This window comes from Perognathus longimembris, chromosome 1, assembly GCF_023159225.1.
Source record: "Perognathus longimembris pacificus isolate PPM17 chromosome 1, ASM2315922v1, whole genome shotgun sequence".
In the NCBI taxonomy this organism is placed as follows: Eukaryota; Metazoa; Chordata; class Mammalia; order Rodentia; family Heteromyidae; genus Perognathus; species Perognathus longimembris.
In genome coordinates, this window is record NC_063161.1 from 42,770,339 (window position 1) to 42,785,968 (window position 15,630).

General features: G+C 37.4%; 1 protein-coding gene across 4 annotated transcripts in view; it reads right to left on the bottom strand.

The window, feature by feature from the left end:
* The window catches only part of Slc16a7 (solute carrier family 16 member 7), a 143,905-nt gene that overhangs the window by 102,991 nt on the left and 25,284 nt on the right, over positions 1 to 15,630 (bottom strand). Inside the window, exon 1 of one of the 4 annotated variants that reach the window (XM_048360599.1) lies at positions 8,717 to 8,818. The exons of 2 other annotated variants lie outside the window; for them this stretch is intronic. The gene's annotated coding sequence lies outside the window, so the exon portion shown is untranslated. Of the gene's footprint in view, positions 1 to 8,716; positions 8,819 to 15,630 lie in introns of those variants that run through there. One more of the 4 variants, XM_048360606.1, reaches the window with a different exon arrangement.

Consider the following 15,630-nt stretch of genomic DNA (forward strand, 5'->3'; position numbering starts at 1 on the left):
AAATCTCCTATATTCCCACATTCAGTGACACTGGTTACTATCAACACAGTTAGAAAAATTAGTCACTTCTGAATTGTGTATCCCTCCTTTTAGGTTTTACCCATATTGCATGGTGAACTCTGGTTCTTCACATACATTCATATATTCATTCAATGAGGAAGTGCTCAGTAAGCCAGGTCCTAGGAAGTAGAGTTATGAACAGGAACACAATAAACTTCTAAAGCAATAAAAATCCCACAGGTAAATAGGGAGGTATAAACATAGAATCAAATAACTGTGGAAACTGAATTGAAATAAATACTGACAGAATGAAAATAAGGACAAGGGTTATCTATTCAGTCTAGCATGAATGACATTGACCCTGGAGAAAAGAATTGTTGGACTATTCTTGAAAGGCAAGTTGGGATCATGGAGCAAAATGGCAAGGTCTCTGGATATAGGCCTTAAGGTCAATGTAGAGCAGCAAAACAAAGTTCATTGCTGTCAGAAATGCTGTGACACCACATTTGTTCTGAAACTCTTTTTAGATTCCTCACTCAATTCAGAAAGTTTGTCTCCAATATCAAAATGTAAAGAAATGTATTTAATTTAGATTGCTCCAATTAATATAAACCAATAGTATAATTTTTCATTAGTAAAAGGCATTTTTCAACTAGCAGTGTATGAAACAATACTCAAAAACATCTGCTTTGTTAGATGATATTCATTGTTTTAAGAAGACATGGATGTAATCTTGATATTCCATAGTGTGGAGTAATGCCATTTCTGGGTATCTTCTTAACAAAGATGAAGTCTAAACTAGTTTTTCTCCTAGATTTTTACTTGGATTTGAATTCAGGACCCTCGTATTTGTTAGACAGGTATCACACCCCTAGACCTCTTATGCTTAATAGTTTCTCAGATAAGATATTATGCTTTTGGTGTCTGGGCTAGCCTCAACCACAATGTACCTACCTATGCTTCTCACAGAGCTGAGATTACAGGGATATACCACCACACTCAGATTAAGTTTGAGGCTCTCACTAACTTTGTGTCCAGGCTAGCCTTGAACCTTGATTCTCCCAGTCTCTGTCTCAGAAATACCTAGGATTAAAGGAAAGTGTCACCAAACCTAGTTAAATTGCTTTATGCATGATATCTAGGTAAAGAAGGCAAAAGCTCTCTGTAAAAAAAAAAAAAAAAAAAAGAAAGAAAGAAAACAACTGGAAAGCACAATCAATAATGGTTTGTTAGGGCCTGGGTTGTAGGACCAAGTGTAAAGTGGAATTGTTTTTTCTAAATGGAAAGAGAACAGTGACATTTGACACTGTTAAGTGACTCTCCCCAAGTCAAAAATATCTGTGTGCTAATCTGTCTTGTTGAATTGAAACTCCTTTGTACAAATAATTAAAGATAAGAGAATAATAAAGAAAAGTTCACATGAAAATAATTCCTTTGAATGTCAAAGTAGAAAGGTTTAAAAGGAGGTATTTTGCCAATGAAATCACAATTGATTAATTTTGTTGCTGTGCTGATTATGCCTACAACAATAGAGCCAGAAACTAATGCAATCACTTTTTTTCTAAATCAGATGTGAATACATCAGTGAGTTTTGTGTGATATCAAGGCAAGAAATCATTTTGTTCAACATACTCTCCATCCAAACCCAAGTAGATCCCCCCAAAAGTCCTAAGACTCTTATTTATAATTAACCAGAAAAAATAAATAAAAAGCCAGAAGTGACAGTATAGCTCAAGTAATACAGCATCAGACTTGAGGAAAAAAAGCTAAGGGACAGTACCTAGACCTTGAATTGAAGCCACAATAAGCACCAAAAAAAAAAACCTTTAAAAAATAAAAAGGAGTTATATAAGATGATTTAAATATGTGACATTATTTTTAAGAGTTCCTGAAAGGACTTTAGTCCCTGAATAGTCTTATTTTAATTTTTCTTGTGATGTTTTGGCGTATCAGATTCTTTCTGAGGTTGCTAGGAGAGAAGGTGGCTATTTTCAGTAGTTAACACAAGGCAGCACTTGTTTTTGATGGGGGCTGCCAAGAACCTTCATTATATCTGTCAATCAAATGGTAGCAAAGAAAAGAAATAGGTGAAAAAATTATACACAACTGTAAACACTTGGCATGATAAACAGTTTCAGTAGTCAGTGGTAGTACAGATCTTCTTGTTACTTAGATAGGTCAAATCCAAGACTATTTTAGGAATAACACTACATTATTTCCAGAATCTCTTTTTCCTGTAGCAAACAAAAATAACCATCACAATGTTTGGAAAAGTGAAACTCTGGCCTTTTTCTTTTCTTACAGAATACAAAGAATTCAAGTTAACCTAAAATTTTATTTCAAATGGCAAAATAGGGACACTTGTGAAAAAAATTTTCAAGGATGTATAAGTTGTAATTACCAAATGGCCCCTTGAGGTCAAATATTAAAAACCTGAAAGTCAAAATTTTCCTTCTAGTCTGCTTAGGAAAGGGTGCAAGTCTAATGTTTCCTTTGTGTTCAGCAACACTCCTGATTTTCTTCAGCCATTTAAACTTGGCACAGAGGAAATAATAAGTTTACTTCCTTCTGCTCAGGTACTGAAAGGGCATTGTACCTGAAGGAGGCACAGCAGCCTGCCCAGAGTATCGACTGTACACCATGAATCTGTAGCATTTGACTGGGACTGAGTTGTGTCCTTTCACCAAACAGATAAATGTAAATAAAGTGTTCCTCTGGGATCTGGGAGCTAAATTAACACAATCTTAAACCTGAGGGGAAAGTCCTAAAAACCAACCAAGAAAGATTTGCAAAGAAGCTGTTGCAAAAAAGCTGTAGGTAACCAGATAAACTTGTGACTGGCATCTGAAATAGGGGTACACCTGTTATACTGAGTCTGTGAATTGTGGGGTCTGAACCCACTATGGGCTGTTATTGTTAGAACTTAGTTAAACCACAGATTACTGAGTTGATATCAGCTGACAATCAGAAATTATGTGATGAAGGAAACATTCCTGTGTATGTGGTGTTAGGTGGCTATCAAAGTTTTGTTTTTAAATTTTCTTTGTAGTTTGTTATGTTTTGTGTTTACATGTAGTCATTTAATTGTACAACATGATTTTGATGATCTTACAGTCATCACTTACGATGTAGATTCATGCTGTTTCTGTGTTAAAAATTGTAATAAATGGTCATACATGACAGAGAATGATGGAAGTGACAAATAAAACAGGATAACATCAGTATAAAATTTCATAAAAAAACTAAACTACAAAACAATTTTCAAAATACATGATAAATGGAAACTGACAAAAAGGCTATGGAAAATTAGCTCTCCATCCCTGAACTAAGGACTAAAATTGCTTTTTTTTAAGTGTTTAGAATATAGAATCAACATAATTTTAAAGGATTCCTCAAGGTCAAAGTCGGTGGACAGATGGGTTATGAAGTTTGCTCCAGTGTGTACTGCTCGTCTTTTCAGTGAGAGATAGAAACTGAAGAGGACTACACAGCTGCTTCATCAGGAACTGATATGAAGATTAGGTCCAGCAACCCAGGCACAGAGCAACTAAGATGTCACTAGAGAAGGGACAGAAGTCTGTGTGTACATTAAGACACATGAAAATACCTACATCCATCTTACAATTTGATGTTCATATAAGTAACAATTATTGCCATGATTCCCATGTTAATTATAAGAACATGGCTGTTATAACTTTAGTCTTTCTTTTGATAGAAATCTATACAGTTTTTTCAAGCTATTATTGTAGAAGAGGTTTTTAATTGCAGTTACTATACTGAAGAAATAACTTAGAAAAATGTTTATGTTCTGAGATCTAAGAATAACATGTTGAAAAAAGATACCTGAAATTCCTGTACTTAGATTCATAGTATGTACCCCAAAGTAGCATTGTGTACTACCTTGTCAGGTGTACTTGCCCACAACCTTACAATTCTGCTGGTACAAATATGTAAGAATATAATCTGTGTGTGTGTGTGTGTGTGTGTGTGTGTGTCATATTTCTCGCAAGTTTAAAAGCCGCATACTATCTGGACTGAAAAACTTGTGTGCTACATATTAGCATTAAAAGGATAGTCTTAGGAGAGGACCCCAAAGGGGAAAGAGTTATGTGCATCTGCTCATATAAAATAATCTGTATCAAAATGAACTCCAGGAAATGGAAAAGGTTTTTTTTTCTCTTTGTTGCTGTTTTTGTTTTCTTTTCCTTGTTTCTTGTTTGTTCATTTACCTGTGTTTGGGTGGGTAAGGTGGAGGCACAGAAATGGAGAGACAAAGGGTGAACAAATGCAGCAGTAATACTCATTAGACACTGTGTTGAAAATGAGCTATACAACTTGTGGGTGGGGGAAGAAATGGAAAAACTGGGAGAGAGCAAAGGAAGGGATGATATTGTTCAAAAACAAATGTACTCTTTACCTGACTTATGTAACTGCAATCCCTCTGTATATCACCTCTGTAATAACAATTTTAAATGCATTAAAAAACTATTGCCCATACATTTTGTATTATTATTTCTAGGCATTAATGCTAGGGAATAGAATTTCCTCTGAGAGAAGAAAATATTCATATTCAATGACTTAGAAATATAAAAAAATCTACCTAATTTATGACTTTGATCATACATAGTTGTCATTCTATGAATTTATAAAGCTTTGGTTTCATCCATTTGAACTTCACTTTTAATTTAAAAAAAAAAAGAAATACAAACATGAGAAACGTCATTCCAGAATATGCTATACAAACCTTTCCAAAAAAGTACTCTTTAATTAAAACTTAATTGGAGTTTAACTGAAATTGGTGGGATGACAGTTTAAATACTCAAATGTGTGGTGAACTCACAAATACTCTCCTAAGTCTGCATTTAAGATGTACCATTGTGAATAACGCTGATTTTTCATTGCATCATTATTTACCATGAGTACAGCAGGATGGGGACATTTCTATGCTTGCTAGGTCCTGAACACACTATATAGATAGCCTCCTTCTATGAAGGAAATTGTGATTGTGGATGATGCCTGGGAAATCCCTCTGTATGGCCCCTCAACTCTAATGGGAAATCCAGAACATTTTCTCATCAAAATATTTTTCTGGTGTATGCATGCATTAAGTCTGAAAGATCAGCTTTAACAGCTATGGGACTACGCAATGGTCTTTCCAAACTAGACTCTATCTGAAGCATAGGGAGGTTTTAGGAAATAATAACACAGCCCTTTGCAAACCCTTCATGGAGTTTGCTATTATGTACTGGATACTTGGATTATAACAGTAAAATGAGTTTCCAACTGCTGAAAATTGTATGAGTATGTTTTTGGAATACTGAGTAAAAAAAATCAGGTTGAAGTAATTAATTAGTAAAGGACCTTTTAATATTCTGTAATGGACAAGGGTTGGATTGCTCTTGTTTACTGCATTGCCTGATTTGTTTCACTGCAGACTCACTTTGTATGTAAAATGGGAGAATTTGTTTTAGCTGCATTTCCAATGGAAAGAGAATTGAGGATATAAGTCACAAGGAGGTGTTAATAAGGGGCAGAAATGCGGGCTCTGATAGTACATTTTTATACCTATACATAGCAGAGAACTTTCCAATTAGGGCCAACAAGTAGAAAGCTGCTAACTCTAAGCTGAGATTTATAGGGAGAGGTCAGGAGCACGTAATGAGAATGTGGAGCACATACATTCAGTTTTAACACCTTTAGTGTAAGTATAGTTTCTAATGGCAAAAGCTAATGGCCCCATGACAATAATAAATGAGGGTGAGAGAATATTCTAGCTTTACGCGTTGAGGGGAAAGAACTCCCAGGAGGTATTATAAAATGTCCACTAGCACTAGCCAAAGGATTTCTAAAGAGGTGGTTTCAGGTCTCCTAAGAGATCTGCTGCCCAAGAATGCAGGAATCACAAAAGGCAAGACCTAAACTTACAGTTAACTACCCTTTTCCATGTTGGAAGAAAGAAGAAAGGACAGAGGAAAGGAATCATTGCTCATTTCCCTGTCATCATTATATTCCATCCAGAATAAACTGAAAATTTGGCAACGATTCTCCCTTTGGCTCTACTTTAGTCAGGTCTCTGGACCTTCTCCTGAGACTCTCTATGAATTTCCTTTGTTGAATCCATGTTTAAAAAAGAGCCCTGCTAAGTCAGTTTACTTACAAGAAATCTGCCTTACTCAGAACAATTCTCCTCAGGCTCCTCATCCTCAGGTGCTGCCAGATCATCTGATCACCCTACCCGGTCTTCAGCAAGAATCCTACTCGGTTTGTTTAGCCAAAAAATCTCCTTTGCATGTGATCTTTCTCTAGAAATTTTTAAGCTACCTATTCTCCTCTTCCGTCTTAATGACAAATTCACACTTGCAAACACTTCTTTGAGGTGAGCCCAGTCTCTCTACTCCACAACAAAACATCATCGTGGTGGTTTCTGTGCTTACCACCACGGTATTGAATACATCTACCTTATCATGCTTCAACAACTGTCTTTGAATATTTCCTTCTTGACAAAATAAAGAACACTTAAAAGCACTGGAATTTGCTTAGCACTTGTATCTCCAAGTGTTCTAACACGCATGCTGAGCATGGCGCCACCACCTGCAGGTGTCCCATACAATGAACAAAGCCTTTCCCAGGAAGCCCTGGAGTAATAATGAACATCACAGATGCCAGAGTTGGCGGGTGGGAAAGCACATGTTTCAAAATAGGTGACTGTGGACAAGCTCATGAACCTGGTGAACCATGCCTACTTCTCCTATTTACAAAACCAGAATAGTGTCATTAACCACAACTAGAGGTTACTAAGCATTGAACACAAACAAAATACAGCACACGGCCTGGCAGAAGTTTCTGGGACATTAATCTCAACAGTTTAATCTGTTATGACTGTGCCAGCTTTTGATAGGTGTGTCACAAAAAAGGATGAAGCAAAGTGCTCTCTGGTACACTACTGAAGGTGGGACACCTGTCACTTTAGAGGCTGAACACTAGAGTGAACTCTGCAGTAATCATACTCCTCATATGGAATCTGTACACAACACCGGATATGATGACAAGTGGTCCATTAGTCTACTATGCACCTGCCAGATTCCTGGGAGCCTTCAATTTTCCAAACGCTACCACAAGACCCTCCCAGCACAAGAAAGATAGGTCAAAGAGGGAATGGAAGAACTAATAATAGCAACCATATCAAGAATAAAATATTGACAAGAAGATGGCAGATTTTTCTAAAAATAGAGCATAGGTTTTATTTGAACATTTTTACGAAGATCAAGACAACACACTTCAAAGTCTTGGTCACAGTCCCACCAAGTCAGATATAGTAGTATTATTAATAGCAGATGAAAATTTTCACTTATGGGTAACTCACACAAGCCCTTGTCCCCTCCACAATGCCAGCATTCTTCAGCCCCTCAACTCTCAGAAGCTCCCTTCACAACTCTTCCCTAAATGTGTCTTCCCTTTAGAATCTCACATATACATGGATTCAGTAATAACTTTAAGGACAAAAATAAGGTCAAAGATCTGGGGGTTCCTCTTGGTATTTTACAAATGAAAAAAGAACGGGCTGAGTAATTCCAATTAAATTATCTTAACCAGGCACAAATGAGTCCCTCGGCTGACATTTTGTAATATGTAGAGTCATGTGCAGATGTCACAACTGAGAGAATATTACTAGCTTCTCACAGACAGAGGAGTGCCTAATGGCAAGAAAATCATCTAGGGCTCAGAAGACACTCATTTTCAGGGTGGCCTCATTGTGGGGTTAGAATTTACATGGCTCTCACCAAAGACATGAGCTGGCACAAGATATCAATCGTGTTCAAGTTGAGAAACCCATGTGGTGATATGTATGTAAGGTAAATCAGGGTGGAAAATGGTGGAGACTCTTTTCTTCATCCCTTTAATGTCCATGTAAAATCTCACTTTTTTTAATGTGGCTAAAAGTGAAGTGTTCAAGTTGCTTAATTTACTTATGCAACCAATGAATAAGTTCAAATAATTCAGGCCTTTGCTGCTTGGACTCTGCTGTCTTAGGTCTTAGCACCACTGTCAGTGCATCATTCATATTTACATCAGCCTTTAGCACTCACAGGCAAAGATGGCCTCCACTGATATCCTCCCATCGAACTGTCGCATCTCTATCTCTGTCTCTGTCTGTGTCTCTGTGTGTCTGTCTCTCTCTCATTCTCGCTCTGTCTCTCTGTTTAGAGCATTCTCTTAGTACAGTAATTTATCTCCTCACTTAACATTCCCTCTCCTCTCAACTCCTACATAAACAATTCTGTCTCTTAGTCGTTTAGTGGCTTATTTAACCTTCTTTTTCCTTCTCCCCCAAACTCCAACATAAACAAACATATATGTGTCATAAATGACTCAATACATAATAATACGTAGCAGCATGAGCCATAATAGTTCATATAGGATCCATCATTGACAACATAACATTGAATTTTTAGGCTTTGCTAAGCTCTGTGCCAATATCCTTTTCCTAGCAGACCTCTCCATCTATTTTAGATTTGATATTCCAGATGCTTGAGGTTTACAAACAACCAACTTGACATCTCCTTGCAAACAAAATGTACAGAAAGGATTTTATTTCCTTCCCAGTGGCCTATTCTACAGCAGAGAACTTCCTGTCCTTGATGGAGTTCTAATACCCAATTTCAGAAAGAAAGGTAAATCCATTTACCAGTAGTAACACTTAGAGAAATAGACTTACAGTCTATGTCAAACTCTTGAGGAAATCACATGGATGCAAGTTCAAAGCAGCCTGTCATCAGGCTCTACCTTGCCCTGGACCCTAAATGATTCCAAAACATTCTCAAAAAAGAACTAGAAGCAAAATACAGTAAAAACTACATACTTGGTGACTATATGTGCTCCTGATGAAAACAAAGTAATACGTTTTTTTAGTGTAGTCATCTCTTAATGATGTCATTCAGTTGATGAAGGACCTATATTCAGCCAGTGATTCTATTGATGCTGTCGCCATTTTAGCTGGTGTATAATGTTTGCACAACAAAATTGCTTATACAAATTTCTAAATCTGTCTTGCCTGTGTTAAAAGGCCCACAAAAAAAGGACAACCGATGGATGCTCTGTAATTATTGATTTTAATCACGTTAATCTTTTTTTCAAAGTCTTGCTAGCTTTAGGTGATGTACAAAGGGATTACGGTTATGCAAGTCAGATACAGAGGACATTTCTTTTAAACAATGTCACCCCTGCCCTAGTTCTCTCCTAGTTTTTTTCCCTCCCGTCCACACACACAGTTTGTATAGTTCATTTTCAACAGTGTCTAGTGACTACCATTGCTATATTTGTTCACCCTTTGTCCCTCCATTGCTGTGACCATCCCTTAACCTCCCAGATACAGATAACTGAACAAATAAGGCAAAAGGAAATGAAAACAATGCAACACAGAGAGAGAGAAAAAACTCGTGTTCCCATTTCCTGCAGTTTTGATAAATATTATTTTATATGGTCAGATTCACACAGCAATTTTGCCTATATGATCCTCTCCTAAGAATATCCTTCTTTAGTCTCACTGTGTAAATGTCTAGTCAACTGTAAAATTTATCATGTCCCAATGTATATTATTTTCTCTTACCATCTAGTGTGTTTACTTGTAGATTTCACATCCTAGTTACCATAAATGAAGGAAACTATGCAACCTGTTTCTTTGCATCTGGCTTACTTTGCACAATATCACTTTTCCAAGTCTTTCCTTTTCCTCACATTAATCTTATCGGGGAATTAGTTTAAGCTTTAACTAGTGCCCAGCAAACATTAAACTCTAACTTTCTCTGTATAAGATACAATTATTGTTGGGAGAAAATACTCCCATGAACATAATTTTCAAAATTTGAGATTACAGATCTCCTGTTAGGCTTCTTCATGGTGCTAAGAATCATTTTGTTGAATATTATTTGAGCGAAGAGAACTGACTTGGTCTGAAGCAAAGTGTGAGCCAAGCTATTTCCAGACTTGTTCCAGTAAATACTTGTACCAACTCTGATGAAAGAGGTTTTGCCACCACACTTTGAATGATGTAGAAACACCCTCCAAGAGACTTAGCTTGTTACTAATTTCACACCTCGGATACACTGGCCAGTGTTTTTAAAGCAGGAGATTTCAACTATGTATAACCATTACCATCTGCAAAATGATCTGGATTATATTTTACCTCATAAAAGAATATCTCTTTATGTTTTAGAAGTGTTCCACAAGTAAGTCAACGATGCAATTAGGCATCAAGCAGTAGCAATTCTCAGGGTTTGGACAATGAGCTTTCCAAAGAGAAACCATGACATATCAAGAAAAACTGAGGGGCTGGGGAGATAGCCTAGTGGCAAGAGTGCCTGCCTCGGATACACGAGGCCCTAGGTTCGATTCCCCAGCACCACATATACAGAAAACGGCCAGAAGCGGCGCTGTGGCTCAAGTGGCAGAGTGCTAGCCTTGAGCAAAAAAGAAGCCAGGGACAGTGCTCAGGCCCTGAGTCCAAGGCCCAGGACTGGCCAAAAAAAAAAAAAAAGAAAAACTGACCATAACAGAGAGCCATTGTTCTGCTAGATATTCAGTGAGGCACACTAAATTTCAGAGGGGAAGGGAAGAGAGGAGAAGTGGGAGAAGAAGTAAGGGGAAGGATGGGGAGGGGAGGGAAAGGAAGGGATAAAAGGAAGTTTGGTGGTTTCCACCATGAACTCCTGTAGAGCTAATCAACTTCTCACTCCTTGCTTCCTCCTTCCAACAAATATTGGTTAAAGTTTACTCTGCAGTGTCTATTGTATGTATGGAATAAAAAGTTATAAACATGCTGTCTTTCATTGAAAGAGATTATATGCCTAAAAGGTATGAAACTACAATTCTAAAAGCATATTTTCCAATTGGTGTATGCTATGAAAATTTAGCAGGGAAAGAGTGCAGCGAGACTCATTGACCTAGGAATCACTACAGAGAAGAAATTTCAGCTGCCCTTCAAGCATAGGCTCAATATCAATAAACAGATAGAGGTAAAGGAAACTATATTAAGTTGGGGGATCAAAAGTTGCACAGTCAAGAATATGGCAAAATCAGGGAACAATAATACAACTTAAAGCTTAAGTAACTCTCTAAACAGGCACCTGCTCATAAATGCTCTGTATTGCAACAGTATTAGAGCCATAATATAAACACAGACAACTACTTCCACTTAAACACTTGTCATAAAAGTATTTTATTCGGCTTCATCTTATTTCTTCAGAGTTTAAAATTTTAAATAGTTGGATGCATAATGTGTATACTGGTCATAATACATTATTTAGCCGTCACAGAGATTTGGGGAACAAAATTTGAGAAAACAAAAGATTACTGAGTTGTCCAATCACTGTTCTACCATTGTAGATAGTAAAAATGGAGAAAGACAGGTACTGCCAGCTGAAAAATACTACGGACTGAATGTTCATATCACCCCCGAATTCACAGGCTTAAATCCTGGCTCTCAGTTTGATACTATTATAAAACAGATAAGTTGTATGTAATAAGGTTTAGAATGAATTCCAGAAAGAGATTCATGATCAATTTATTGGTCTCAGAAGAAGAGATCAGAGGTGGGGGGAAAATGAGGGAGGAGGTAACAAGTTGAACAAGAAATGTACTCACTGCCATACATATGAATCTGTAACCCCTCTGTACCACACTTTGACAATAAAGAAAAAAGTTGAATAAAAAAAAGAAGAGATCAGAGGACTAATTCTCTCTCTCCCTCACCCTGTCGTGCAAGCTAGAAGGAAAATTCTCACCAGAAAACCAACTGTCCTTTGTCTCAGACTTCTCAGCTTTCAATACTCTGAAAAGTAAATAGACCTTATTTTCACAAATCCTATTTTGTGTTTTTTATAACAGCATGAACTGACTAAAATAAAAAATATGTAGGTGCAGACACTTGCGTATCAGACAAAATAACTTATGAGGCACATAAAGATAAGAGAAGTCTATTGAGACTTCATGGTAATCTTTATGTTTACTTCTCAGCTAATAATGTGGATTCCTGGTTTGAGTACTAGGTACATTGATTGACTTTGGAGTTGAAGATCTAACCATATGCTAGTTCCTAAGCTATTGATGGAAGGAAGAAACATACAAAAATGTCACTTTCCCCTCAATACATAATATGGAAGGCAGGTATATAAGATGGTAACTATGATTTACTATGTTAAAGATTAGATGAAGTTTCTGTGAAACATTTCAAGGAATATGGCTCAGTTTCATAGAGAAATTCATAATGGAATGAGTCATGAAAGATCACCACTCAGAAGAGATGGTTAACTGTCCATTTCAGGAATAAAGAGAAGATCATTCAAATGCTTAATTTAATGGGGGCCAGGACATGTTGGTACCACAATACATGTGATACTGAATATATGATTGCCAGAGACAGGAATCATGACTGAAGATATAAAATGGAGCTTGACAAGGCATAATAAGGCATAAGCAAAGAAAAGCCAACCAAGTATAGCTAATACAAGTTTTTAAACGTGTGAGGGATCTGATAAAATTTGGGTTTTAGTAGCACTGATTTAAGTGTTATATGGAAAATCACAAAAGAAAGAGAGAGTGAGGGAAAAGAGACTGTGGTAGTTCAGAGGGGAGATATTTAAGATCTCAATTAAAGCAGTGGAAACCTCTATTGAAAACATAGGTTGGAGTTAAGGATATATCTAGAGCCTTTTGGGTCTAGTGAAGATGTAAATGTGCTTGACCAAAGTGCTAAGAATAACCCTGTGTTTCTAATGTGGCAGATGGGGTGAATATTAATGAACAGGTTTGTAAAACTGGCACATGGTAAATAGAGCATTGTGTGTCCATGGGCAGACAAGACTGCAGCTAAGAGAGATCATTTGGGGGCAAGAACTGTAGCCCTGGAAACCATCAGCCTCAAAGGGCCCCCCAAAAATACAGGGAGAGGTGGCCCTGAAAATGAGGAAAGAACAAAGCTGAGTCTTCAGAAACACACCCTGTTGGGTGACACTGGAAGAAAGGGAGGAATCTGGGATGGAGACCAAGGAAAAGGAAAGGAGCACTGTGTAGAAGAACAAATGGGAACTGAATAGAGATGATGAATTATCCAGAAAAAAATCATAAAAGGACAAAACTCACATTTATTTGGAGTTTTGCCTTGTTGTCTATCACCTCTGTGTTGGAAGTTTAACCTGGGGGCTCACACAATACTCTATTTTTTGAGCCCCCATCCCAGATCATTTTGGTTTTTGTATTTATTTCTGAAATATGATCTCATTGAACTTGCCCAGGCTAGCCTCATCTTTCAACTCATGATCCTCTTCCACAAGAAGTGGGACTATAAGCATTAACATAGTGCTAGCCATCTACATTTAACCTTAATTCCTTGGAAATCTTGTGTCAAAATCTTGTCATTACATAAAAGTTAACAACAACAACAAAATTGCACAAGAAACTAAAGTTTCTCCCTAGAAAAATGAATGACAAATATCAGATATAAAGAGACAAATTATTGCCAGGCCCCATGGCTCACACCTGTAATTCTAGCTACTCAGAAGGCTGAGATCAGACAATTGTGATTAAGAGCCAACCGTGGTACTATAAGTCTGAGAGACTTATCTACAACTAGCTACCATGAAGCAGGAAATGGAGTTCTGTAGCTCAAATGCTAGAGCAAAAATGCCTTGTGCAAAAAAAACTAAAAAAAAACAAAAACTAAGAGACAGCACCCAGGTCCTAAATTCAAGTCCCAATAACAGCACACACACACACACACACACACACACACACACACACACACACAGATAGAGAGTGAGATGTTCTAAAGACAAACATATACATACAGATTATCACATGATAGTAGTTTATTAAAGAAGTAATAGAGATAGTAGAAGAAATCCTAATCGTGCTTTATTAAATTTTGTGTACTTCTGAGAGAATTCCTTTACAATTTTCTAATTTAGTGCAAAGAAAATGAATGATTTTTTTGTTTACATTTCTGAAGCTGTGACATAATGCCACAGGAAATTATTTCTGGTTAGATTCACCAATTGTGCACCAATTCCCTTGGTTCCAGGTGGATGTATGCAGCATGGCATGGTGTAAAAGAAAAGAGACCTGTGGGGACCTAGGAGATTGGTTTCATTTCTAATGGGGAAAAGTTTTATTTACAGGACAACTCAGCTGTGAAACTGAAGTAATAACAGGAATTAATTTAAACACACTGCATTTAAAGGTTGAGTACTTTTAACAACTTCCCTCCATGTTTTAGAGAGAAGAAAAAAAGAATTATATTAAGTAATGTTTATAAATATTTATAAATGCTATGTCTTTTGTTGGTGCATATTAATGCTTAAGTGCTATCTCTTCAAATGTAGTTTTCAGATGAAAATCAAACTCATTTGTTGGCAAAGGATTTAAAACAATTGATATCCATTTGGTGTTTACCAGACTTGGCTCTCTCTCTCTCTCCTTAGTCAGTCTGACTGCAAGCAGACACCAATGGGAAGCCTGATAGCCCAGAGACAAATTAACCAAAAGTGAAGAACCTTTTTTTCAAAGCTCACTCTAGCTCAGAAGGTTCTCTCACATGGGGTGTAGCAGTGTGGTTGTTTCTGTGCCTTGATTGGTGTTGTGGAACAGTGGGAAGACCCTCAAGCATGGATGCTGGACTCCTGCCTCTGTGTCTGGCTCTAGGCTGTATTTGTGTGGTGAATATTAGTGGTGTACTCAGCTTCTCTGAGCCTCAGTAGTACACATCTGTAAAACAGACAGAATTGGAACACTGTTCCCCCTCACTGACCTCATCAGGTCAACGAGATGAATCTGTGAGAGCACTCTGCTCATTGAAAAGTTATGCTATTTTTTCTCATGAAAATGAAAAGCATTGCTTCCTTTCTTTGTTCTCTTTCTTTTTGGTTAGTCATGGGACTTGAACTGAGGGCCTTGGGTGCTGTCCCCAAAGCTGAAGTACAGCACTCTATCACTCTGAGTCACAGAGCTTCAGTTTTCTGGTGGTTAATTGGAAATAAGAGTCTCATAGTCTTTCCTGCCATGGGCTGGCTTCAAACTGCAATCCTCAGAGTTCAGCCTCCTGAGTAGCTAGAATTATAGACATGAGCCACTGACACCCAGCCTCTCAATCTTTCTAGTTGATTCTCAGTGGTGCCAAAGGCACATACCTAAGTAGATATGTTTTGTTTTTTGTTTTGTTTTGTTTTTTGCCAGTCCGGGGGCTTGACCTCAGGGCCTTAGCACTGTCCCTGGCTTCTTTTTGCTCAAGGCTAGCACTCTGCCACTTGAGCCACAGCGCCACTCCCAGCTTCTTCTATATATGTGGTGCTGAGGAATTGAACCCAGGGCTTCATGTACACGAGGCAAGCACTTTAGCACTAGGCCATATTCCCAGCCCAGTAAACATGTTTATATTACAGAATTCTAACTTCAGCCACTGCTAACAAGTCCAGGGGGTACATCAAGTTAATGGAAAAATAAGTAATTACAAATGATTAAATGCTATGCCCAAGGCATGACTCCTCCTTTTACTTTTATACTGGTCTTTATCATTTCATTTACAGATGAACAAACTGAGCCATAAATAAACATGAGAAAGTTCCCCATGGTTATAAACCC